Here is a 25,702-nt window from a genome sequence, read left to right on the forward strand (position 1 = left end):
GCAATGGCAGCCACATGCAAACATCCCTTGTGCCAAAATAGCAGTGCCGGAATGACTTTCGAGCAAAAAGGGCACGCCAAAATGGACACTGCGGCCGAATGGCCGAACTAAATCTGCCCGCAGCAAAATGATGGCGCCGAAAAGGCTGCACTCCGAAGGCCGTGGAAAGTGGTCTGGTAATATTTTAAAATGGACAGTGGGCACGGCCATATGTCATGCCCACTGACCATGGCCGAAGACCATGCTGGTGGTCTGGAATCATTTTAAAAATCTATGCAATAACAAAACCCTTGAAATTCAAGGAAAGACCTTTAGTTGCAGGGATGTTAAGGTGAGCAATACATTGTAACAAATCCTTTGAAATTCAAGGAAACATCTTTAGTTGCAGGGATGTTAAGGTGAGCAATGCATTGAAATAAAACCTTTGAAACTAAGGGAAACAAACTTAAGTTGCAGGGATGTTAATGTGAGAACTTAACATGACAAAACCCCTGAAATTCAGCTAAAGCCACCTTAACTTTGCCCTGTTGTGCAGCCTATGACCACAATGATGATACAATTGTCTATTATTCCCATTAGCATAACACAAAATGCTAATGGAAATGTTGGAGAATCTTATTGAGTATAACTACTTTACTGAGAAATGTAAAGTAAATGGAGCTTATGAGATTGTTTTTTTGTGTTTGATTTTTAACTGTGAATGGTGGTTCCTAAAGGAACCTTTATTTTGGTGTTTTTTTAATTATTTATTTTTTTGTTTTTGCAGGAGAGGTCAGAAAGTATGTTGAGAGGGAAATGTGGGAAGACGCACTAACCACAAATATGGCAGGCCAGGTGGACAGGGGAAGATGTCATGTGTGTGTTACATATAAGTTACGGGGCAGTGTTTCTCGTGCTCCTTGATTGCAGATTGAAAAGCACGTCAAAATTGCTCCGCCCTGCAGAGTGGTGTGTTTCAGTATATACAGAGTCCTACTGTCTTTGAAGGATATGGATCAACAGCCTCTTTTATCATGTGCAATGTAGCTGATATGATTTTGTGTCCTACAGAAGTAGGCTGTGTGGTTACAGTATTGGTTGAGGAAGAAGAGGTGGAGGATGACAGCCCACTACTTGCTAAGAAAGGACCAACCTTTCTGAGAGTATTGCAGTGGTTGGATTCGGTGTGGGTGCGCATGAAAGTGGTCCCCTAGGAGTATGTCCAGGTATTCTGTGACTGAGTACAACGTCCCACTCAGTGCATTTCACTTTGGTAGCTTTAGCCTTTGGTACGTTCCCAACAGTGGTAAAGAACTGCCACAACAATGATTCTCTGTGGGTGCTAAAGGTAGGCACTTCCTCTACCTCATAGTCTTGGTCCACTTCAATATCTTTTGAACTACTGTGCTTTTTCTGTTGTGTATGTCCTCCAGCTGGTGGTGGTGGTGTTGTGTCTTGGGGAGGAGGGATTTCAATAGCTGATGCCATTTTTAAGATCAATAGAAGTTTTGGAAATATTCTTCCAAGTGTGTGCTCTGTGCCAGATTGTTAATGGATAATGAGTAAAAATAGGGGTAGGAGCTGTGCAATGGGTACATTTTGAGCTTGAAAGCTCCTAAATCAGTAGAAAATGCAGTATGGAAAGGTTTGCAAAGCATCGACCCATACACGACAGTGGAAAATACACTGGAAATGCTTTGTTAGAGGGACTTTATGGTTAATTTGCACTAATAAAAACCTATGAAATTCAATGAAACAACTTTGTTAAAGGGATTTTATCATAATAAGTAAAAGGGAAAACCCCTGGAAATTCGCCATTTATGGTAAACTAAGCAACCATAACTCACCCCACCACCGTGCACTGCTAAAACTAACACCCAGGACTGAAATATGACATCACAAATGTCATTAATGACATCACTGATGGTGTCACAAATTACATTCTTTTTAATAAACAGTCGCTACAAGAGGCTCAATTTATGATGTTGGTAACTAGACGTTATGGTTGATTCGGAGAACTACCATGAACTACTTATTGTATTAAATAATGTATATGTACTCATGTAAACAAAACATTATATTCTATTGTTGTTGTGAATAGAAGAATGTAATCACAAATACATATATACAATGGTTGCAGCATGCACCATAAAAGTACAATATTTTTAATTCAGTAATTTCTGATGGTAAAATAATAAATGCTATTTTATGAGAGTCTTGAGTAATGTTGAACATGGAATAAATAGGTCACAATTGAAAAATGACCACACACTTGTGCGCTGTGAGCTCTAATTAAACTCTAAGGAAAGTACTTTAAGAACATATAAAAAGTTTAGTGTGTAGATATATAGCACCCTTTACATTCTAGAAATTCTCATTGCTAGTAAAAACAAAAAACTGGCCTAATCATGTCAGTAAACAAAACCAAGTGTCCCAGGTATGTGATGTCATCAGTGATGTCAACAATGGCATTTGTGATGTCATTTTCATGTCCTGGGTGTTAGCTAGGGTTGCACGGTGGAGGCGTGACTTATGGTTGCTTATTTTACCATAACTGCTGATTTTCTAAGATTTTTTCAGTTTTACTTTTAACCATAATGTCCTTTTAACAATGTTTTTTCATGGAATTTAATAGGTTTTATTAGTGTAACTTAACCATAACATCCCTTAAACAAAGTTCTCTCAGTGAATATATATATATCATAGTGTGGTGGTTGGCGCACTATAAATAAGTTGAGCATTGAAATCCATAGGAAACCCGAAAACACAAAACAACTTGTACTCAAGCGTTGAGTCGATTTTCGGGGAGCTAAGGGTGGTTTGGGGATATTCCGTCCAGTAGTTTCTAAAATATTTGACGGGGGAGGGGATGTCCTCTACTCCCATAATTATAGCTATATTTCCCACAGTGCTGACAGGCTATTCAGAAATTAAAAGCAGCCACTTTTTCCCAGAATTCTATTGCTAATAACATATGACTTGCTGGATGGATTTGGATGACATTTTCAAAACTAAATGTTTGTCACCACCTCACACCCAATGCAAAGTTTGAAAAACACAACTTTTTCAAATGAAAACGTTCTTAAGAAAACAAAACACCACAGTTTCACAGTTTATAACCCATTAATTTTACCCTAGAGAAAACGTGCAGTTTCTGAACAGCTGTAACGCAAAAACCATTGGGCAGGTTTAAACCGAATAAGAAAAAACTTGGGCACAAATCACTGACTTACATTTCTTGACTGGTTTGGGGTAAATCCATCCATTAGGTTTTAAAATATTTGAGAGAGAAGGGGGTTCCCCCTTGCTCATTAAATCCTGTATATCGGCCTTGGTGCTTTTTAAAGCAGAGAGGCTGAGCGAGGCTAGTAACATTTAACTTGCTGGATGGATTTGGATGACATTTTCAAAACAAGTAGTTGGTCTTCCTATACGAAACGGGGATGAGCTTCAGTGACCATATAGGTCAGTAAATGGAGGGAATTTAAATGAAGCTTATTAGCTCATATGGAAGCCAGCACAGCACATTGGCCCTGCAGGACTGCCTGGTCCGCATCGACAGGCGTGTTTCTCGGGATATGATGGGGTGGTTCCAGGAACAGGACGCTGGCCCAAGCCACTCCCTCCCCACTGTTTCACTGACAGGCTATTCCCCAGCGTGCAGTGCAGTTGGGAGTGGTTTGGTGGTGTGTCTCAAAGGAATGAGAAAGAATGATGAGACTTCTGATGAAGAATAAGGATAAACAAGTGAAGTACATTATTGTCTGCTGTCTACACCCTTTCCCCCTCTACCATCCTTCCACTATCTCTTAGGTTGTTTATTATGGGCTGACCAAGGCTCATCTTCAGTGTTTTGACAGCTCACACCAGTCAGGCTAACATCAGACCCAGTTTCCTCACTTGATAGTTATGGCCCAGTCCAGCTGCAGCGCACAAGATGCTTCCAGTAAGTTCCAATTCAGCGAAAAAGTAGAGTTCTTTAAGGTCTTTCGATGTCCTCACTGTCTCTTTAAATGTTCTCAATGTTTTTAGAAAGTTCCTAATAAAAGGCTTAGGATTTGCTGTGGTTGCACGAAACGTGCGTTGATGTGTGTAACAAACTGATCCCTCCTAATGGTTTTTTCCTGCAGCAACTGGGATGAAGAAAGCTGCTATCAGCTGTGCAGAGGCGGCGGCCGTGATGAAGAATGCTGCTGTCAGCTGTGCAGAAGCGGGATAAAGATGTGAGGTAAGCAGCTTTTGTTGGGGATCAGTGAATGTGAAAGAGTCAGTTGCAGGATTTACAGTGTGTTTTCCTTTGCAGGAGCAGAAGAACGTTGCAATGGCTCTGACGCGTGTAAGTATGAATGCGGGCGATGCTGCTGGTGTTTGCTCTTTCCGGATAAGTATTTCAGACGACTGGTGTTCCGGAGAGCAAGCGGAACGCTGATTAGCTGGAAACAGGTAAGATGGAAGAAACTGCAGGCTCGATAAGGCAAGCAGACTGCTGATAATCTGGAAGCAGGTATGGTGAGAAAACTGCAGACAAAATCCTCCTGCAAGAGTAATCAGAAGAACGGCAAGCATTACAACACTTGCACTCTTGCTGGAAGGAAAGCTAAGCACTGGGTGTGGCCTAGAGTGGTGTTTTTATAACCCTGGGCTGCACCAGGCCACTAGACCACCACGGATGTAAGCTGTATGGGCTGCTTGGGGGCCATCTTGGTTTCCAGACAAAGTCCCAACCTGGCAGCAATTTTGGCAGTGCCACTCACTGTGTGTAAATAGATGCTTATGTCAACCAACCACGCTCATAGTACATTGCTGGCCAGTATTGCTGAAGCGTTTTGGATGGGAATATGTGTGAAAGCCTGACATTCTGTTAAGGTTTATGACACATATGACTTAATGAATTATTTGACTTGAAAAAGTCCGGAAAGCAAAACTGTTAGCCACACAGTGGGTGGTTCTTTTGTTTGCCACTACCAGGAGTCAACTGTTAACTATGTTGCTTTATATTATATATTTCAAATACAAAGTGACAAAAGTCACTTACTAACACTCACCCAGAAGCAAATATGAGTATCTGTGCAAACTGAATCTAGTATTTTAGTTTATGTTGCAAATAAACTTGACAAAATGCACCTGTCATTTCAATATTTTGATTTGGAGTGCCTGCCTGGGAGTGATCCTCCTCAACATTAAAGTTTGTCAAGAGCCTCTAAACTTGATATTTTGGGAACAATTTGTAGAAAAAGAAAAGCTTATTAATAAATCATTAAAATTATGTTTTCATGCTACTCACATTACAGGAAAAGTGCAGTTTTTAAACGGCTGCATCATGAAAACCACTTGGAACATTTGGAACAAATAAGAACAATTTGGGCACACCATGTTTACTTAATTTCCTTGACTAGTCTGCGGTAAATCCACCCAGTAGTTTTTAAAATATTCGACAGCGAACGGGGTGTCCCCTGCTCCTTAAAACCTTTACATCAGTCTTGGTGCTTTGGAACAGAGAGGCTGAGAGAGGCTAATAAAATTTCCAGGAGGGGTCTGGGGTTGTGCCATCCAGCAGTTGTTAAAATATTTGATGCAGAAGGGGGTGCCCCCTTCTCCCATTTTTACCGCCTCGGTTATCGCCAGACTCGTAATGAGGCCCAAGAAGTTGTTTACTTGACCTGTAGCTGTAACTGGTCTAGGGAAACCAAAGCAGCATTTGGTGTAGTATTTCCCTTTGTTTTTGTATTTGCAACAACAATATTTCCCACATTTGTGTCTTTGAAATTGTAAAATGTATGCATGACGGTCACTATTTGTTGTTTGTGAAGGAATTTCGCAAGTGACATATTTTTCGATAAACTGTAAAACAGTGGCATCACTGTCTTGACCAAATTTAGGAGCATCTTTAATCCATAAAAGCATGTGGATATGTGGTGCTCGTCTGGCTTGGTATTTTTTCTCCAAAAGAAGTGTTGCACTTCACATAGGGGAGGAACAGTTTTATTACAAATAAAGTGTAGCATAGCAATGAAGCGATGATGGAAATATCTTGAAAGATTAACAGGATCTAGAGAGCAGAGTTCTCCAGGTGTTAGTACATCTATGTTTGTTTTGTTTTTGTTTGATATGCGTAGGAAATCATGTTAATCTTGACATGCATATTCTGCACAACTTAATGTGACAAACCAAGTGGGTGGCCCAAAGTTACTTATCATACAACGTACATCTCTGTGACATTGGAACCAGTATTCTTTTGTACCATACATGTTTGCTAACAGATTTGTAATGCTTGATTGTAGAACCTCATCATTTTCTGGCACTTTTAGTAGTAATTGTGTAACTGACATATTTTGAAAATGAGTACCTGATTTTAATGTGTGTGCAACTCCGTAGCATAGAGTTGCTAGTTCACTTTCAAAGAGTAGGTGGAAAATGTATTCCACATTTTGTCTAAATCTGGGATCTTCAAAATAAATTCTTACAAGCGGTATTCTGATGCTGTTATCTGAGTGGGTCTATCATCGTACCTTCTGCCTTTCCCAGTAGGAAAGAGTAGAGGAAAGACATGCACTTCTATACTTTTTTCCCATATGCTGATTGGTGATCCTTTGGTTTGTCGCATTTGGTACGTTTCTAGTGCATCATCTATGGTGTCTTTAGAGTGTAATGGATGAATTGTATAATGGTCTAAATACTGGATACTGTAGCAGGATCTAGATGTTCAAATTGACAAGTTTCTGGTGACTTATTTCAGTGGTTTCTCTCAGGTTTTCTTCAATATTAATTTTTTGTAGTATTCATTATTGTCTTTTAGATTTGTATTTGTATTTGTATTTATTTTTTTATTAAGCGCCTTATGCCAAAGCGCTGTAAAATTGAACAATATAATACATAAACAAAAGATATTGCAAGGCTTGTCTAACTTTATGTAAGTCTACGAGTTGTTGCCAAATGTTTTTGTCTTTTGTAGGTACACCATTTACTAAGACAATTAAAGATTGCTCTATCGGACGTTGCACTCCCAGAGTGTGTACATTTTCTTTCAGATCTAATGGTAAATAAACTACCTTGCCACAAATGCCTTTCACTAATTTAGAGGGAGGTAATTATGATGTTTTTGGTTGAAGGCGTATTATTGCTTGAAATCGTTGCACTGTTTGAATTATGATGCTCTCATATACATTGAGTTGTTGCAGGGGTTTTGGTAGTATGAATAATTCCAAGTTATTTGTGATAGCACGTGAAGGAGTTTGGTTGTTGTCAAGTTTTGCAGTGCAGTAACTGCAAAGTATTGAGGGGTCATTTATTTCGTATTTGTTTTCTGTTATAAGTAGAGAGCTAATAGAAACAATTTGGAATCTTCATTGTCTTCTATTTTGTATGTTATGTCTACAATTTTTGTGCTACTTTTATAAAAAAGTTCTGCAGCAACACACACACATGGTTTGGTACTTCAGCGGATGTACTTTTACATTTTAGTATTTCTTTTTTGTATGGGTGTAGTAGAAAGTTGCTATTTGTACAATTGTTCCTACTCTGTTGTAAAGCTATTGCATTTTGTAAGTGGCTTTCACTTCCAAAATATTTTCTCTGGATATGCTCTATTTCTTTGAGTAGGTCTTTGGCTGTACCATGTAGAAGATTGTTATTTAAATTGCCTAATGCTAAATCTGGACTTTTATAATAGTACAGTTCATGGACTAGATTGCTTATAGTTGAATGATGTGTTGATATCATTTTGATATGATGGCAGGTGCTTTTGCAAATAGGTCGTGAAACGCAGGCTAATGAATGTCCTTGTAGTCCTGTGTATTTGCACCCTGGACAGGTATCCATATTTTGTAGTAGTTTCATTTTGAATTTGTCTTTACCTTTCACATACTGATTGAGGAACTGGCGTAAAGATTTGAAAGATGTTTTGTCAATGTTACACATTGACGTGCACAGACATTTTGGTAGGTGCTTTCCAGTGATATGAGACTTGTACTCATAGTGTTCAACAGTGCATTTGTAGAGGTTTTGGATGTGACTGGTGGATGGTTGTGTGACTGCTTAGCTGTATCCAATGAAGGAATGGTACAGAGAGTGAAGTGGAAAGGGTAGAAGGGCTGTCCAAGAGTAACGCCTCCGTGGACACTGCGGCTGTCCGCGGACAGGGTGTGCCACATCCAGGGTTTTCCAGCAAATCCAGCATGGAAAGGGGACTGCAGGGATTAGCCAATTAGATGTTGAGGTTGTGGATTTGTGTTGAAAGAGGCTGTGTGTAGTGAAGATGGCAGAGGTAGAGAAAGTCAGGGTGTTGGTGGTTGGAGATATGTTTGTCCATGGTTTAGAGCAGTATGCTAAATGCAGGAATGTGGAAAAATGTTGATGATAAAGGAGTGGAGGTGGTGTGGAGCACTGTGCCTTATTGCAACGTACAGGAAATTGTACAAGTCTGTGAAGATATGGGTAGGATGAACAGTCCCAATGTGGTAGTTTTGCACTATGGTGCTTTGCAGTTGGGCTTTGTCAGTGCCCCTACTGTGTTGGCAGATTTGGAACAGTTGGTTCAAGCAGTAATGAATGCCCTTCCAAATGCCAAAGTTATTTTTTCTGGTTTAGTACCTAGGGAAATATGGTACAATATTTCTGTTTTTTGTCCTTAGCAAAACATTGCTAGGTGTGCAATCAAGCAACACATGTTTGCTTTCATGCTTAGAGCTGGTCTGTTCTTCTGTAATAATGACAATATTGATTCCAGTAATGCTGTTTATTTTAAAGAAGATGGAATTTCTTTATCTTTTATGGGACATGCCATGCTGTTTCGGAACGTAAGGGTTGCTAAGAAAAAAAAGAAAAAAATACAAAATAACAGGTGTCTGTGAAGCATCTGCAAAAAGAACAATAAAAACTTCAAAGGGGAAATGTGGTACATTATTTTAATTTAAATCCATCATGCTCAGAATTTCGATATGTCCGCGGACATGGCAGTTGTCTGCGGACATCACATACTACATACAGGGATTTTGGGTTGGAGTGGCATGCAAATGAGAATGAGTAGAGCAAGGGATTGGTCAATAAAGTTTACTGGGTGTGTTGTGTAAGGATAGAGTTTGACAGAAAGTCTTTTTCCTGAGAGAAGAACAGATAGCTATTGGTGTGCGTTTCAGAAAACAGAATATCTGGATTTTGGGAGACTCATGGATACATTGGTTGGATGTGCATGTCGAATGCTGTGGAGTAGCTGCACATCTTGGATTCCCTCATGTGGAAGTGCGCTGGAATGGAGTGCGTGGAATGAAGAGGCTGGATTTGGTACCTCCCTGTGCTATTTTGGAGACACAGCGTCATCCAGACACAGCGTCATCCAGACATAATTATAATGCATTGTAGAGGGAACAGTTTAGGACATCTGTCTGGAATTTCTTTGTAATTTGCAATGGAAGAAGGACTTGGGAAGGACATGGACATGTTTCCAAATACCCAAGAAATGTTTTCTCGTATTGCGCAAAGACAAAAGTGGCTGCATTCTTCTTCATTTGGTCCACAAATGGAAAAAGCGAGGTGCAATGTCAACAATGCTGATTGTGCCTTTTTAAGAGATGTTGGTATGTCCTCTTTTCACAATGAAAATATTATGTTTCGTAGCACATTCATTTTTCGCAGAGATGGAGTACATCTTAGTTATGCTGGCAATCAGATTTTTCTGCGAAATATACAAAATGCATTACAATCTTTTTTGTAATTACATTGATACATTTTGCAGTAGTGTTAATCATTTGAAGTTTTTGAAATACAAAGAAACACCACCAAAAGGCTCTTTTCAGAGCCACCGCTTCCTCCCATAGAAAAGTGCAATGGTTCTGATAGGGCAGCACTTCCAAAAAATAAATGTCCAAAAAATAAATGTCCGCAGACTGTCCGCGGATTTCTAAAAAATCCACAGGGCCCTGCACTGTTTATTTGTCACTTCTATTTTTAAACTGTAAAAGGCGGCTCTGAAAAGAGCCTTTTTTTTGTTTTTTTTGTTTTATTTATTTTTTGTTTTTTTAAACATGACACACAAGGAAAGGAGGGGAAAGGAGGGTAAGGAAGGACACCAACCATAGGGATAAGAAAGGGCAGGTGGAGAGAGGAACATGTAGGGTTGGCCTTATTCAGGTAGTGGGCAGACCTTCTTGTGCTGCTGGGCCGCAGTCTCAAAAGCACTCAGAAGATTCGCCCCCCTGCAGAGTACTGCATCGCAGTACATACACAATACTGTGACCCTCAAAAGGTAAGGGTCAACAGCATCATCATTGGCCTGTGATGCAACTGGAGGGATGCGCTGTCCCACAGGAGTGTTCTTGTGGTGACAGGAGCGGAAACGGAGGATGTTGTAGAGGAACTCAACCTACTACTTTTATCACAAGGTACAAACTTGTGAATAGCCCTGCCATGGAACGACCTTAGGTGTCGCTTAATTGATGTTGTACCAAAGCTGTATGAACCTGGCCTCCCACAACTCAGCGCCATTTTGCACTGATTGCAGGTGACCTTATTCGCACATGCTTTTGGCACTCCATCAAGAGTGGTAAACAACCACCACACCCAAAACTCACAGCGAGTGCTGGTAGTAGGGACTTCCACCACCTCATCCTCTTCATCCATCTCCTCTACAGCCTCATGCCTGTTCCCTCTGCAGGCCATTGGGGAGGTGGTGGTGGTGGAGGGTGTGGGGGTGCTGATGCAGCTGAAGCAGCTATGGTCGACATCTGGAAGACAGCAGGCAGAAGTCACCAGCAATGCATGCAGTCAATGCAGGTCTGAAGCAATGCTCTGTCAGGTAGCCAGAAACAAAATGAGGAGCTATTCTAGGGTGTGGCCTTTTATAGGGGTGCCGGTGCATGCTCCGCAAACATCCGGGCTGTCCATGGACAATTCGAACACCAAAAAAATGCTCAAAAAGTTCCAAAAAGTATGTAGATCACCAGGGACATTGTCTGGGACATATGCAATGGTGAACATTTACTGTAAAATACTTTTGATTTTTTAAAAAAATTACTTTTAAAATTTTCAGCGACGCAGACAGTGTCCGCAAGTCAGGACACACGCTCAGCGTGGGTGCGGTCACATGATGACATCGCGGACACGTTCGCTAATGGGACGGCTGTCCACAGGATGCCACATGTGCAGGGACGTTTGTGCGCATATGAGCGGGTGTTCTACGGACAGTGTTTGGGTCCTCAAACTAATTCAAAGTGTGACACACGTGCGACGGACAGGTAAGGACAGGCACGATGACCATAGGACCTATGGGTGTGGTGCGCATGTGCGTAGATGTTCTACAGACAGTGCGGGCACTCCGATTTTAATTACAAACAGTACGAACAGGTATTGTGTCCTTAGGACACCCTCATTTTGGTTAATTGCAGACATCCCGGACATCTGATGTTTTCTAAGAACAGTTCCATTTTGATTACGGACTTTACAGATAGGTATAGTGTTCTTAGGACACTTCCATTTTGGTTAATTCCAGACATTCCAGACATCGAGTGTGTTCTAAGAACAGTTGCATTTTGATAGCGGACTTTACAGATAGGTATAGTGTTCTTAGAATACCTCCATTTTGGTTAATTCCGGACATTCCGGACATCGAGTGTGTTCTAAGAACAGTTTCATTTTTATTGCGGACATAACGGACAGGTATAGTGTTCTTAGGACACCTCCATTTTGGTTAATTGCGGACATTCTGGACATCGAGTGTGTTCTAAGAACAGTTCCTTTTTAATTGCGGACATTACAGAAAAGTATAGTGTTCTTAGGACACCTCCATTTTGGTTAATTGCGGACATTACAGACATCAAGTGTGTTCTAAGAACAGTTCCATTTTGATTGCGGACATTACCGACAGTTATAGTACACAAAGGAAATACACCAAACATGGGCTATAAAGATTCACAGATCTTTTATTCTGCACAGTTTACAAAGAAACATGGATACAGTTAGCCATCTGGCTCTCAACACCCCACAATGAGTACCAGCCCACCAAAGAGAGGAGAGAGAGAGTGCTGGACATCTAGACATTTGTACTTTTATGCAGTTTTCTGAAATATTGTCCAGCCCCTCTACATGTTAATAATTCATGGTCTAGAGTTTGTCCCTAGTTCACATACAGCTTATACAATAATATGCAGAAGGATTACATGAGTTTGCATTTCCATCAAATTACAACGGTGATGTATATTCTCGGATCCCACGGTAAGCCTTAGTTTATATCCCTTCACAATGTAGTTCGGCCTGTGTCCACGCTTGAGATTTACTCTGTATTGTGCCAACGTTTACACAGGGATGAGTCTTATGTGCACAGACAATACTCAGATGGCAGTTCATATGGAGCACAAGGTCTCTTTACCTAGTCTAAACAGTCGGGTCTCAGCCAGCCTAAACATTAACTGAACTCAAAGGTCGGGAGGCTTGGTTGTAAGTTGAAAACACATTTGACCATTTTAGAACAGAGAATCATATGAAGCAGAAATCAAAATGGCAAATGACTCTAAAATGGCGGTGAAGTCGATCCAAAAATCGGAACTTTGCATTGCGGTTTTCCCCATAGGGCAACTATGCTTAGGCCAATATAAGTCAGAAGGAGGCACTATATGATTTTCGTTTAACAAATTGTGGACATTTCGGACAGCTGTGCTGTCCACAGACACCCTAACTGCCTTTAAAAAAAAGACACATAGGACTGAACTAAAACAAACATAATATTATTATTATTATATACAAATAGTAAATTTATGAAAGACAGGGGGAAGCAGAACATGACACAAATACAGGGGGATTAGGAGGATGAAGGGATGGAAGTCTCATCATAATGTTCTTCTTGGTGGTGAGGGTTTGAGGATAGTTGACTGGGGCATGGAGAGGGGGAACAGGTACATGTGGGACAAAGATATTTAATTTTCTCTTTTATGTGGTCCTCCACAAAATGTTGTGAAAGATTGAAATTTTCCATTAGCATATCCATTTTATGTTCCATGCGCTGCAGAGCATTTTCTAATGTCTCTTTTGCTATATTATTTTCACTGTTTGTATGGTCTTTTAAAAACTTAACACATAAAGTAATGACTATGAATTGGCTTAAATAGAGAAGTGTCTACCATTAGTATTACTGTCTTCACTCGTTTCATCAAGGGGACATTTTCTTCAAGCCATTCCAAAGTATTGGACATTTCTGTTTTAAAAACATATATTACTTTTAGTGTACCTAAAACAGAAAGTTTAGAAATATATAAGAAAATTGATGTTTACTTACTAGTTTCTGGTAAGTTTTGTTGTTACTGTTGTCTAGGTCTGCTGTTGCTTCTTACTGCACAGGTTCTGTGAGGTAATTATGTTGGAGGCATATCTTTTTTGTTTTGGTATATTCCATTTTAGTACATATGCTATTTAAATGGACGGTTGATGTGTTACATATTTTGGTTCCACTTCTTATTAATTATTACATATAATGTGTTCATGTGCTGTGTTTATATGGCATGATAGAACAATCTAAGATACCCCCTGAGTTTTTGGGTAGTGTTGATGTTGTCCGCGTCCGTCCGCGGACATACGCACAGTCCGCGGACATCAAAATCACTAGCAGGGTGTTCAGTATATTCTATGTTACGTGTATATAAAGTAAGGGAATCCTAGTAAACATCTATCAAATTCACACTATGTATATTTAGTAAAAAATAACTTTGACAAAGGGAAGTTATGGTTAAGTTGCACTATTAAAAACCTGTGAAATTCAGTGAAAAAACTTTGTTAAAGGGACGTTATGGTTACGTTGCGGTAGTAAAACCTATTAAATTCAGTTATGGTAAGCTAAGCAACCATAACTTGTGCCACCACCATGCATTGCGAAGACTAACACCCGGGACATCAAAGATGACATCACAAATGTCCATATTTTTATTACTCCTTTCAGGCTTCCTGCCGTTCTTACATGTTCATTTTTATTCCATGTCATTAGTTGACATTGTCCATTTAGGCTACAGGAAACCCATCTTCCCACATAGTTTCTGTGCTTCACAAAGTCTCTTATTTCTGCATCAGTCAGGTCTTTGGGTTTCCATTCTGAATTGACATCAATCATGATCTTCATCCCTATGGCTTTCTTCGCAGTTTTCTGGCATTGCGAGATTATTATCTTGATAACACAAAATCCTAGTAATATCATCACTAGCAGGGCTCCTAGGAACTTCAATATGTCTGCCACCCATTGTGGGACCCAAGAGAATAGTGATGCAAACCAGCTGTCATCATCAACTTTCGTCGATCATCTTGTTCTGTAGCTTCGTCAGCATACCTATGGCTTCTGTTAAAGTTCCATTTTCCTCATCGTGAGAAGGTATAAATGTGCAACATGATTCTCCTATTTTGGCTGTGATCATGTCAAGCACACATCTGTTCTGGAGAGACATCAGTCGATGGCTCTTAACTCTTCCTTTATTGCAATGAATCCTTTATTGTCGTGTTGATGGTCCGCAGTAACTCCCATCTGGTTATCTGTAACCATTTAGTATTTGCTCTAACTTGGAATCTTGTCATGAAATTTGTTGCAAACACTGATGAGGTGAGGCTGAACAGCCTGTGTTCATATGGGATTGCATGAAAAGCTTCTTCTGATTTAGCAGAGAAGTCATTCTCTCTCTTCGTCCGAGTTATCAGTTCCACAGATCTCTTCTTCCTCAGGTGAGCATTTGCTTTTGGGAAACTGTCAATATTCAGGTCCCTTTTGGGGATAACTAATGCTGGAACGTGGATGTTCACTATCGTGCATATGCCTACCCAGTCTCTTGGCAGTCTGATGTATGCTTTGGATCCACACGCTCAATAATGATCCATAATCACTGCGGTTCGATGTACCATTCCTGGAGCGTTGAAAACTCGTCCACAGTTCTGATTCTCTCCCATCTTCCTTGTGTCGTTATTTCTGGAAACGAACTTTGGGCTTTCTAGTGGCACTATATGCAAGTTTCCTCCTCTGTCTTCGACCCATGTGAGTAGTTTCGCAAGTTTCAGCCATAATGGCTTGCATCCGTTTCGCACTATGTTGATGTTTGGCTCGTAGTGACCGAAGACCAGCCATGCTCGGCATATCACTACTCCTTTCTCCCATCCGTCTGGTGAAAGCACTGTTCCCCAAATTTTCATTTGACCTCGATTCTTCCATCTCCGAGCTTCTTCTGGAGTTTTTCCTTGGACATTTAGCTTCTGGTTTGCTTCTCTTCTGATCTCTGCTCCTTTAACTCCAGGCTTCTCATATCTGATCACAATGTGTTTCGTCTTTCCATTGTTTCTTGTCTTTATGTCCTGGACATAATCATCTTCATTTGGATCAGTTGCTTCAGTTGCCCATTTCAGAGAGGCATCACTACCCATGAACTGGCCTCTGGTCTTGCACATTGCTACGTGCAACATACAGTGTGCAGCCTGGACACCGATTTCTACAGCTATGAAGATCTTGGACTTCCCCATGCTGTACGGTATGAGTGTGCAAACAAAGCATTCCCCTTCTGAACTTCGTCTTACATCTTCTTTCATGTGCTGGTACCAAATGTTGTTTCCCAGATGTGCTGTGCTGTCCAGGTAGTCATCTCCATGCATACTTATCTTGATTCTTAATGTTTTCCTGTAGTTGGCTATGACTACATCCCTGAATGCATCGGTATGACTTTTTCTTACTGAAGGATTTTCAGGTATCCTGGTCCATGGTGCAGGCCTCCTCATCTGCGCCATATGAGTGGACAAGAGCCTGGTAGCTCTTTCCCTCTCCTCATACATCTTTCTCCTGCTGGTTACAAATGCCCATGCCAAACAGCCTGCCACCGGTTTATGGTTGTATGAACTGGTACTTGTTCCTTGTGTTGGAATGTATATGATTGGTAATACAGATTCTGCGATTTTGTTCTGCTATGTGTGGAACTAATTAGTCTACTATCAGTTGTCTATGTGCAGAGAGTTTCTCAGTGGTGGCTCTTGTTTTCTTAAGAGTTTCTGATACAACTTCTTCTGTTGTTTTTTGCTTTAATTCTTGTTTTCTCACAACATCTGCTGTGGAGTGTCTTGTGGCAGGCAGTCTCTTCTTCTCTGCTGCTTTGGTTTGTGGTTCTGCAGTCATTGACACTAGGCCTGTTTCGTGTGCATTCAGTGTTTGCGTGCGTGTAGTTGTCAGTGATGTAACTTCATTCATCCCTTGCCGACCCTGTCTCTGGCTTTTCTTTTTGTTTGTTACCACAAGTGTGTGTGTATCATTGCTAATTACATCAATTTCAAGTTCATTCCCTCCACCGTCAGATCTTCTAGGGACTGGAATGACTATATAAGGTCTGGGTGCTTCTGTAGGTTTTATGCGTGCATCATTAGGTGGGTGCACTGAAATTGGGACGCTTTGTGCACCAATAAAGAATGCAGTTCTGATAGTTAATGACAGTAAAACAATAATGAATATGATGCATAGGTACAGTATGCCCTTATAGGTCAGGCGACAGCATTTTCTTCCAGAGAAGCAGGTTGCCTCTCTTCTTGTGGGAGGACCAGATTGCTGCTCTGGACCCCCATCTCGATGATTCAACAAATGTCAGTGTTTATTGTTTCTGTGTTTTAAGAGTGTCCGGTACTCCACAAGTGTCCCCCCTCTCGCAAGTTACAAATCGCTAGATTAAGGAAAAATCAGAAATAAAATAACATTTTAGTGAGTTTCTTTGCTGTGCATGTTCAGAATAGGTGAGCTCCCAATCCACTCCTTGGATTTGCTTCAGTCCTGAGGACATAATGTACGTTGATCAGTATGAAGGAGTAGGGACAAAAATAACAACAACCATGATACGTGGAGTTCTTGGCACTGCTTCCTTGATCTGTCTCTCGGCTGAAGATTCTTAGAATCTCCTCAGATAGCTCCTTTGATGGTTACTAAGTTCCACTTGGAGTACGATTCTGTGTAAGAGCATTCCCATCTGCACCATATTAGCTGGGTTTCTGATGAAAGTGAGGACATCAACATCGATTGGTCTCCCAACTAGCTCTGGAAAGTCAGTGACTAGACAAAAGAGAATATTATGGGCCAACCTGGTGTCCTCTGGTGACAGGGACATCTGTCCTGTCCTGCTGAGGTTCAGGATTATATGTTTTCTCCTAAATGTGAACAATGTCTGCACTGTTCGGTTGCATGGAGTGCAACTAGAATTATTATTTTATTTAAAAGATGGCTTAAATGTATTTGCTGGGTCTCTGAAGAAATGTGAGTGTATCTGTTGTTCTCCCCATAAGAGTTGGACAGTCTTCGATTATGCGAAATAACAGTGTGTTGATGAGCTCATCTATTTCCGCCTGTGTTAGGAACATTTGATTTGTTCTCACTGTACTCAGGGAGTAGGATAAATTGGTCGGCAATGACAGTGAGGAGATGTCTTATTGTCTTTTCGTTTTCAGGGTCTTGTAGAAAGTTAGTGACACTGGTGAGCCTCCCTACCAATGACGGGTATGATCTTACCACTAGATCAAGATAGGTTATTATGTCCTTTGTGATGTCTCTACTGTAGGACATTATAAGTGATTCTGAATAGTGTCTCAGTATTAAACAAATCAGGATACTGTATTTGCTTCCAATGTAAGTGGCCTCGGTCAAAATTTGGCATATTCTTTTCTCAAAGCTTAAGTGTGCCTCAGTCCAAGGTTCAAAGTCATCAGACTGTGTTGTGGCTTGTGCGTACAATTTTCGTCTTCACCCTGCAACTAGGGTGCACCGAGTGTCTGTTTTTTATGTCCTTATCCCCTTTTTTGCTTAGAGGAAGTGTCCAATTTAAGCCACAATTTGCAAAAAGTTATTTGTCTTTGTCTGGCTGGTCCTGCGTCCTTCTTCCGTGTCATGGATCTCGTCTGCACATGCTGTGGTTCTTCCCCATCACTCGTCGATTCCTCTCATTAGGGTGCAGGCAGGGGGTCTTCTCCAATGCAGGGATTTATATCGCTGAGAAAAATCAAGGCTCTCCTGCCTTGTAGTTTCACTGCAGATGCAGTGCAGTCCTCTACTGTAAAAGGATTGTTGAACCTTGGCTCGTCCCACTTTTTCCTTGTATGATTCTTTACAATGACGGCGTCCCCAGGGAAGATGGGTGAAACACGTAGACCTTGAACTTGGTTTGTTGTAGTGTCTCCTTCTGTGTTCTGTGCTGCTCTGCACCCTTTTAGTCGTTGCTGCAGCCGGTCTGCAATTAAAGTAAGGCAAGATGGCATGCAGTTCAGATAAGATGTCATGCAGTTCAGATAGTTTTGTTCTCATTCTTCTTCCTGTGGCTATCTCGTGTGGCGTAAGATGATGGTCAGACCCGGGTTTGTTCTGAAGTGCATACAGTGCCAGTGGAAGGCAGTGCAACCATCCCTTCTTTAGAGTAAGCTTCAACTTGATTATCATTTCCTTTAAGAAGCCGTTGAGCTTCTCACAGCTCCCATTACCTTGTCAATGATACGCCAATGAGAACATGTGCTTTACCAAGCAGCAAACTAATCTGCTTGAACACTGTATTGACAACATGAGGGCTATTATCTGACCTCATGCCCTCGCACAACCCCTACCTGGGGAACACTTTTCCAACTAAAAATCTGGCCCCACAGATAGAGTCTGGGTGTGTACATGGACCTGCCTCATTCCATCTAGATAATGGACACACCACAACAATTAAGTATCTGTACCCGTTACATAGTTGAATCATGTCGGTGTGAGGCCCATTTGGCCTTCAGATGATTCCTCTCATTACTTTTAATATGTTGCCCGTTGTGAATTGCTGACAAATTATGCAGTTTACCATAAAGAATGCAACGTGCTCCCCTAAATTCGGCCAGTCTTCTGCCAGTGTTGAGGCTAGGTTCTCTTTTGTCATGTGCGCCGGGTAATGTAACTGCTCCAGCGCTATTTTTAATAGGGCTACGGGCATTACTGGTTTACCAGTGCTGTCTTGTTGCCACAAGCTGTCAGAGGGGTTTAAAGAACACCCTCGACATTTCCACAGGTTCTTCTCTTCCTGTGGTGCCTCCCCTTGGAGTTCCATTAGCTCTATTTGCCCCAAATTACTGTAACTTTCAGGTGCAGTTTGTGTAACCATCATTCGCTCGTTGGAATGGATAACTTCCACTTCCATGAATGTTTTGCTTTTGGATGCCATACGCTTGGCTTCCGTGTCTGCTGCTTGATTCCGTCATGAGATAAAATCTGTCCCCTTCGTGTGGGTGGTGCATTTCAGGACTCTATGCCCACTTGCAGCTGTAGTGCCTTGATCAGCCTGTCCAATAAGGCTGCGTGCTGCACTGACATGCCATCTGCTTGGAGGTAGCCCCTTCTTTTCCAGCGCTCTAAGCCTGCGTGCACCGTTAATGTCACATAGGTGGAGTCACTGTACACCGTTACTTCCTGGTCTGCGTGATTCTCAATGGCAAGTATTAACGGCAATAATTCTGCAGCCTGTGCTGAATAATAAGATGGTATTCATGCACTAAGAAGCACTCAAAACTCTCCATTCATTGTGTGTTTCATTACAGCAGCGCCTGTGTATCTTTGCCCATCATTTTGGTTGATCCTTGAAGACCAGCCACTAAAGACGATCTCTCCTTCTGCCAAGGCATTTTCTTTCACCCTGGGGATTTCATCATAGAATTCTTCATAATTTGCACAGTCATGTATGGGCTCTCCTTCAGTGACTGGCTCTGCTATGAACATAGCTGGGTTCACTATCTTACATCAGACTATTGTAATCGATGGATTTGATATGATCACTTCATAAGCAGAAGCTCTCTGAGATGTTAATGTGCCCTTTGGTTTCTCTAGAATGGCAAATAGTGAGTGCTCGACGTACAACGTCATTGAGAATCCCATTACAATGGTTGTAGCCTTCTCTATGGCAAACGCTGCGGCAGCTAAACTTTGTTCACAAGGGAAATGACCCCTCATGACTGGGTCCAAGTTCCCACTATAGTACGCCAGGGGCTTGTACCCTAACATGGTTCTTTGTGTGAGTACCGCCGTCATAACGCTGCCATTTGTGTATTAAAACAGGTCAAATTCCTCTGCATAATTGGGGATCCCTAAAACTGGTGCTGTGCAGATAGTTCTTTTGAGTTCAGCAAACCATTTCTGCATGGTCTCAGACCATTCAATATTTTCCTTCGTCACTTGGGCCTTCTTTAGGGCCTGAAGTAAAGGCTTGGTGTAAGAGCTGCAGCCGAAGACCCATGCCCTGACATAGTTGTATAGGCCTAAAAAGCTCTGCATCTGCTTTATCGTGTGTGGCTTAGTCATGTTAAATATGGCTGCAGCCCTTTCTGGGGTCACTTTCTTTCCCTCATGTGAGATCAGCTGGCCTATGTACAGTACTTCTTGTTGACAATATTTTAGCTTTTCTTTGTCAACTTTATATCCCTTCTCAGTGAGTATAGTCAATAGCTGAACAGAATCGTGACTGCATTGCTCTTCTGTGGTGCTGCAAATTAAGATGTCATCCACTTATTGCAGGATGACACTTTCTAGGGCAATATTGCTCAAGTCCATCTGCAGGACTCGGTTGAAAATAGAAGGAGACTCACAGTACCCCTGTGGAAGCCTCATGCTTTTAAGATGCATTTGTCTGAACGTGAATAACGTCAGATCTTGTGAGTTACGGTGCAACGGGATTGAGAAAAATGCATTTTTCAAGTCAATCACTGAAATATTTTACCTCAACGGGTATGTTACATAGAATTGTAGACAGGTTCGGGACTAGAGGATACTCGGCCTCAACAATATTGTTTATTGGCCTCAGATCTTGAATTAGCCTCCATGACCGCCCTTTACTTTTTTCACAGGATAAACTGACGTATTACATTACGATTCTGATGTGACTAAGATGCCTTGCTATATCATAGCAGAAATTTTCTTAAAGATCCCTTCATCTGCCTCTCTGGACATGGGATATTGTCGGGCTCTTGGTAGAATTGCTCCTGGTTTCAGTTTAATCTTCACTTCTCCAACGCCCTTCAAGAGGCCTACGTCACAGGGTACTGCAGTCCATACTGAGACAGGCACCTTGGCTATGTCGTTATCAAAATATTCAGGAAGATTTATTGCCAACATCATTCTCTGAGGTACTTCTCTTTTAATCATCTTTACCCAAAAAGTGAGACTCACTTCCACCATTGTCTCTCCTATATTTGTTTGCTCTTAAACAGATCATCATCAGTGACATCATTCAATCAATATCCTTCTTCAGTGGCGATTACTGCACACCATTGTCGGCCCTCGTCGCCATAACCATCAATCAAGGCCACTCTCCCTTTCACTGTAGCTGTGTGTATCATTCAGGGAAATACTTGTCCCTTTTCCTCTTGCATCGGTATTCTGGATCTGAATAAGAACTCATCAGGGGTTCTCATGATTTTGTCTGCAAGGCCTGGCAATCCTGCCATAAGCACACGCATACCATATGCAAACATTTCTGGCTCTAATGGTATGGCCCTCATGGCTATGTGTCCTGGATATGCTCTAACTATTTTGCCTACATTTGAGTAGTGCATTCCTTGAGTGGAACATACTATGCCCTTCTCAGTGAACGAGATTGTCATGTTTAACTTTGTCATTAAATCTCGACCCAAAATATTTACTGGGGTCTGCCGAGAATATAATAAAGGTACATTCATTTCACATTCTTCTATGGAATCTGGAAGTGCATTTGTGAAGGGAACACGACTGGTAGCTCCTGTAAAACTCTGAGTATCTATGGCCTCGCTGGACAAGTAAAACTTGCCTTCACGTATGCACGAGTGTGTTGCACCCGTGTCAACTAAATAGGAATAACTTTATCCCATATAATGACATCTGCCCTAGGTTTCCTGTGAGGGCCTGGTGTCACTGATAGGATAGAACACATCAGGGTTCCCAGGGAGCTCTCCTAGTTTATATACACATTTGGCCCACTGTGTGCTGGTGAATTTCCCCCATTCCCATTGTTATGCCCCATTCCAGGGTTTGTGGTCTGCCCTGTGCTCATCGTCTGCGATAGTTGCAGTAGTGCCTGTTAGGATTGTCCTTGTGGAAAATTCCCCATGCTTTGCGGTTGGACACCTTATTGCGCTCCTGGCGCTTGTTGTTGCACCGTGTGATTCTGTGCACCACCCTGCTGTAAAACTACAGGTGGATTTTGGGGAGTCATGGCAATCAGCAGAGATGCGATAGTCCGTCTTTTATCAACTCCAATAAACTTCATACAAGTAGTAACATTTATACTCAAAACTCGTCATAAGTGGCATGTAGCACTCAAAAGTTAATAAGCATTTCTATTGGTTCGGAAAAGTTAACTTTAATATACGTGCAATATCTGTATATGGTAACAGAGTGAGGGGATTGGGTAAGTACTGTCAGGTGGGTGTCTAAGCCATTCCTTCAAAATGACTACTGTAGACGTCACTAAAAATACGACGTCCCATTGGTTCTACTACTATAGGACCCTAGATTATTTGGTCCATTGTGATTGGTTTGGCACCAACCCCATGCATACATTTCCAGAATATTCAGAAATTAAAAGCAGCCACTTTTTCCCAGAATTCTATTGCTAATAACATATGACTTGCTGGATGGATTTGGATAACATTTTCAAAACTAAATGTTTGCCACCACCTCACACCCAATGCAAAGTTTGAAAAACACAACTTTTTCAAATGAAAACGTTCTTAAGAAAACAAAACACCACAGTTTCACAGTTTATAACCCATTAATTTTACCCTAGAGAAAACGTGCAGTTTCTGAACAGCTGTAACGCAAAAACCATTGGGCAGGTTTAAACCGAATAAGAAACAACTTGGGCACAAATCACTGACTTACATTTCTTGACTGGTTTGGGGTAAATCCATCCATTAGGTTTTAAAATATTTGAGAGAGAAGGGGGTTCCCCCTTGCTCATTAAATCCTGTATATCGGCCTTGGTGCTTTTTAAAGCAGAGAGGCTGAGCGAGGCTAGTAACATTTAACTTGCTGATGGATTTGGATGACATTTTCAAAACAAGTAGTTGGTCTTCCTATACGAAACGGGGATGAGCTTCAGTGACCATATAGGTCAGTAAATGGAGGGAATTTAAATGAAGCTTAATAGCTCATATGGAAGCCAGCACAGCACATTGGCCCTGCAGGACTGCCTGGTCCGGATCGACAGGCGTGTTTCTCGGGATATGATGGGGTGGTTCCAGGAACAGGACGCTGGCCCAAGCCACTCCCTCCCCACTGTTTCACTGACAGGCTATTGCCCAGCGTGCAGTGCAGTTGGGAGTGGTTTGGTGGTGTGTCTCAAAGGAATGAGAAAGAATGATGAGACTTCTGATGAAGAATAAGGATAAACAAGTGAAGTGCATTATTGTCTGCTGTCTACACCCTTTCCCCCTCTACCATCCTTCCACTATCTCTTAGGTTGTTTATTATGGGCTGACCAAGGCTCATCTTCAGTGTTTTGACAGCTCACACCAGTCAGGCTAACATCAGATCCAGTTTCCTCACTTGATAGTTATGGCCCAGTCCAGCTGCAGCGCACAAGATGCTTCCAGTAAGTTCCAATTCAGCGAAAAAGAAGAGTTCTTTAAGGTCTTTCGATGTCCTCACTGTCTCTTTAAATGTTCTCAATGTTTTTAGAAAGTTCCTAATAAAAGGCTTAGGATTTGCTGTGGTTGCACGAAACGTGCGTTGATGTGTGTAACAAACTGATCCCTCCTAATGGTTTTTTCCTGCAGCAACTGGGATGAAGAAAGCTGCTATCAGCTGTGCAGAGGCGGCGGCCGTGATGAAGAATGCTGCTGTCAGCTGTGTAGAAGCGGGATAAAGATGTGAGGTAAGCAGCTTTTGTTGGGGATCAGTGAATGTGAATGAGTCAGTTGCAGGATTTACAGTGTGTTTTCCTTTGCAGGAGCAGAAGAACGTTGCAATGGCTCTGACGCGTGTAAGTATGAATGCGGGCGATGCTGCTGGTGTTTGCTCTTTCCAGATAAGCATTTCACTGGTGTTCCGGAGAGCAAGCGGACCGCTGATTAGCTGGAAACAGGTAAGATGGAAGAAACTGCAGGCTCGATAAGGCAAGCGGACTGCTGATAATCTGGAAGCAGTTATGGTGAGAAAACTGCAGACAAAATCCTCCTGCAAGAGTAATCAGAAGAACGGCAAGCATTACAACATTTGCACTCTTGCTGGAAGGAAAGCTAAGCACTGGGTGTGGCCTAGAGTGGTGTTTTTATAACCCTGGGCTGCACCAGGCCACTAGACCACCACGGATGTAAGCTGTATGGGCTGCTTGGGGGCCATCTTGGTTTCCAGACAAAGTCCCAACCTGGCAGCAATTTTGGCAGTGCCACTCACTGTGTGTAAATAGATGCTTATGTCAACCAACCACGCTCATAGTACATTGCTGGCCAGTATTGCTGAAGCGTTTTGGATGGGAATATGTGTGAAAGCTTGACATTCTGTTAAGGTTTATGACACATATTGACTTAATGAATTATTTGACTTGAAAAAGTCCGTAAAGCAAAACTGTTAGCCACACAGTTGGTGGTTCTTTTGTTTGCTACTACCAAGAGTCAACTGTTAACTATGTTGCTTTATATTATATATTTCAAATACAAAGTGACAAAAGTCACTTACTAACACTCACCCAGAAGCAAATATGAGTGTCTGTGCAAACTGAATCTAGTATTTTAGTTTATGTTGCAAATAAACTTGACAAAATGCACCTGTCATTTCAATATTTTGATTTGGAGTGCCTGCCTGGGAGTGATCCTCCTCAACATTAAAGTTTGTCAAGAGCCTCTAAACTTGATATTTTGGGAACAATTTGTAGAAAAAGAAAAGCTTATTAATAAATCATTATAATTATGTTTTCATGCTACTCACATTACAGGAAAAGTGCAGTTTTTAAACGGCTGCATCATGAAAACCACTTGGAACATTTGGAACAAATAAGAACAATTTGGGCACACCATGTTTACTTAATTTCCTTGACTAGTCTGCGGTAAATCCACCCAGTAGTTTTTAAAATATTCGACAGCGAACGGGGTGTCCCCTGCTCCTTAAAACCTTTACATCAGTCTTGGTGCTTTGGAACAGAGAGGCTGAGAGAGGCTAATAAAATTTCCAGGAGGGGTCTGGGGTTGTGCCATCCAGCAGTTGTTAAAATATTTGATGCAGAAGGGGGTGCCCCCTTCTCCCATTTTTACCGCCTCGGTTATCGCCAGACTCGTAATGAGGCCCAAGAAGTTGTTTACTTGACCTGTAGCTGTAACTGGTCTAGGGAAACCAAAGCAGCATTTGGTGTAGTATTTCCCTTTGTTTTTGTATTTGCAACAACAATATTTCCCACATTTGTGTCTTTGAAATTGTAAAATGTATGCATGACGGTCACTATTTGTTGTTTGTGAAGGAATTTCGCAAGTGACATATTTTTCGATAAACTGTAAAACAGTGGCATCACTGTCTTGACCAAATTTAGGAGCATCTTTAATCCATAAAAGCATGTGGATATGTGGTGCTCGTCTAGCTTGGTATTTTTTCTCCAAAAGAAGTGTTGCACTTCACATAGGGGAGGAACAGCTTTATTACAAATAAAGTGTAGCATAGCAATGAAGCGATGATGGAAATATCTTGAAAGATTAACAGGATCTAGAGAGCAGAGTTCTCCAGGTGTTAGTACATCTATGTTTGTTTTGTTTTTGTTTGATATGCGTAGGAAATCAT

This window comes from Ambystoma mexicanum, chromosome 2q (assembly GCF_040938575.1).
Source record: "Ambystoma mexicanum isolate Mex_15411 chromosome 2q, UKY_AmexF1_1, whole genome shotgun sequence".
Classification (NCBI taxonomy): Eukaryota; Metazoa; Chordata; class Amphibia; order Caudata; family Ambystomatidae; genus Ambystoma; species Ambystoma mexicanum.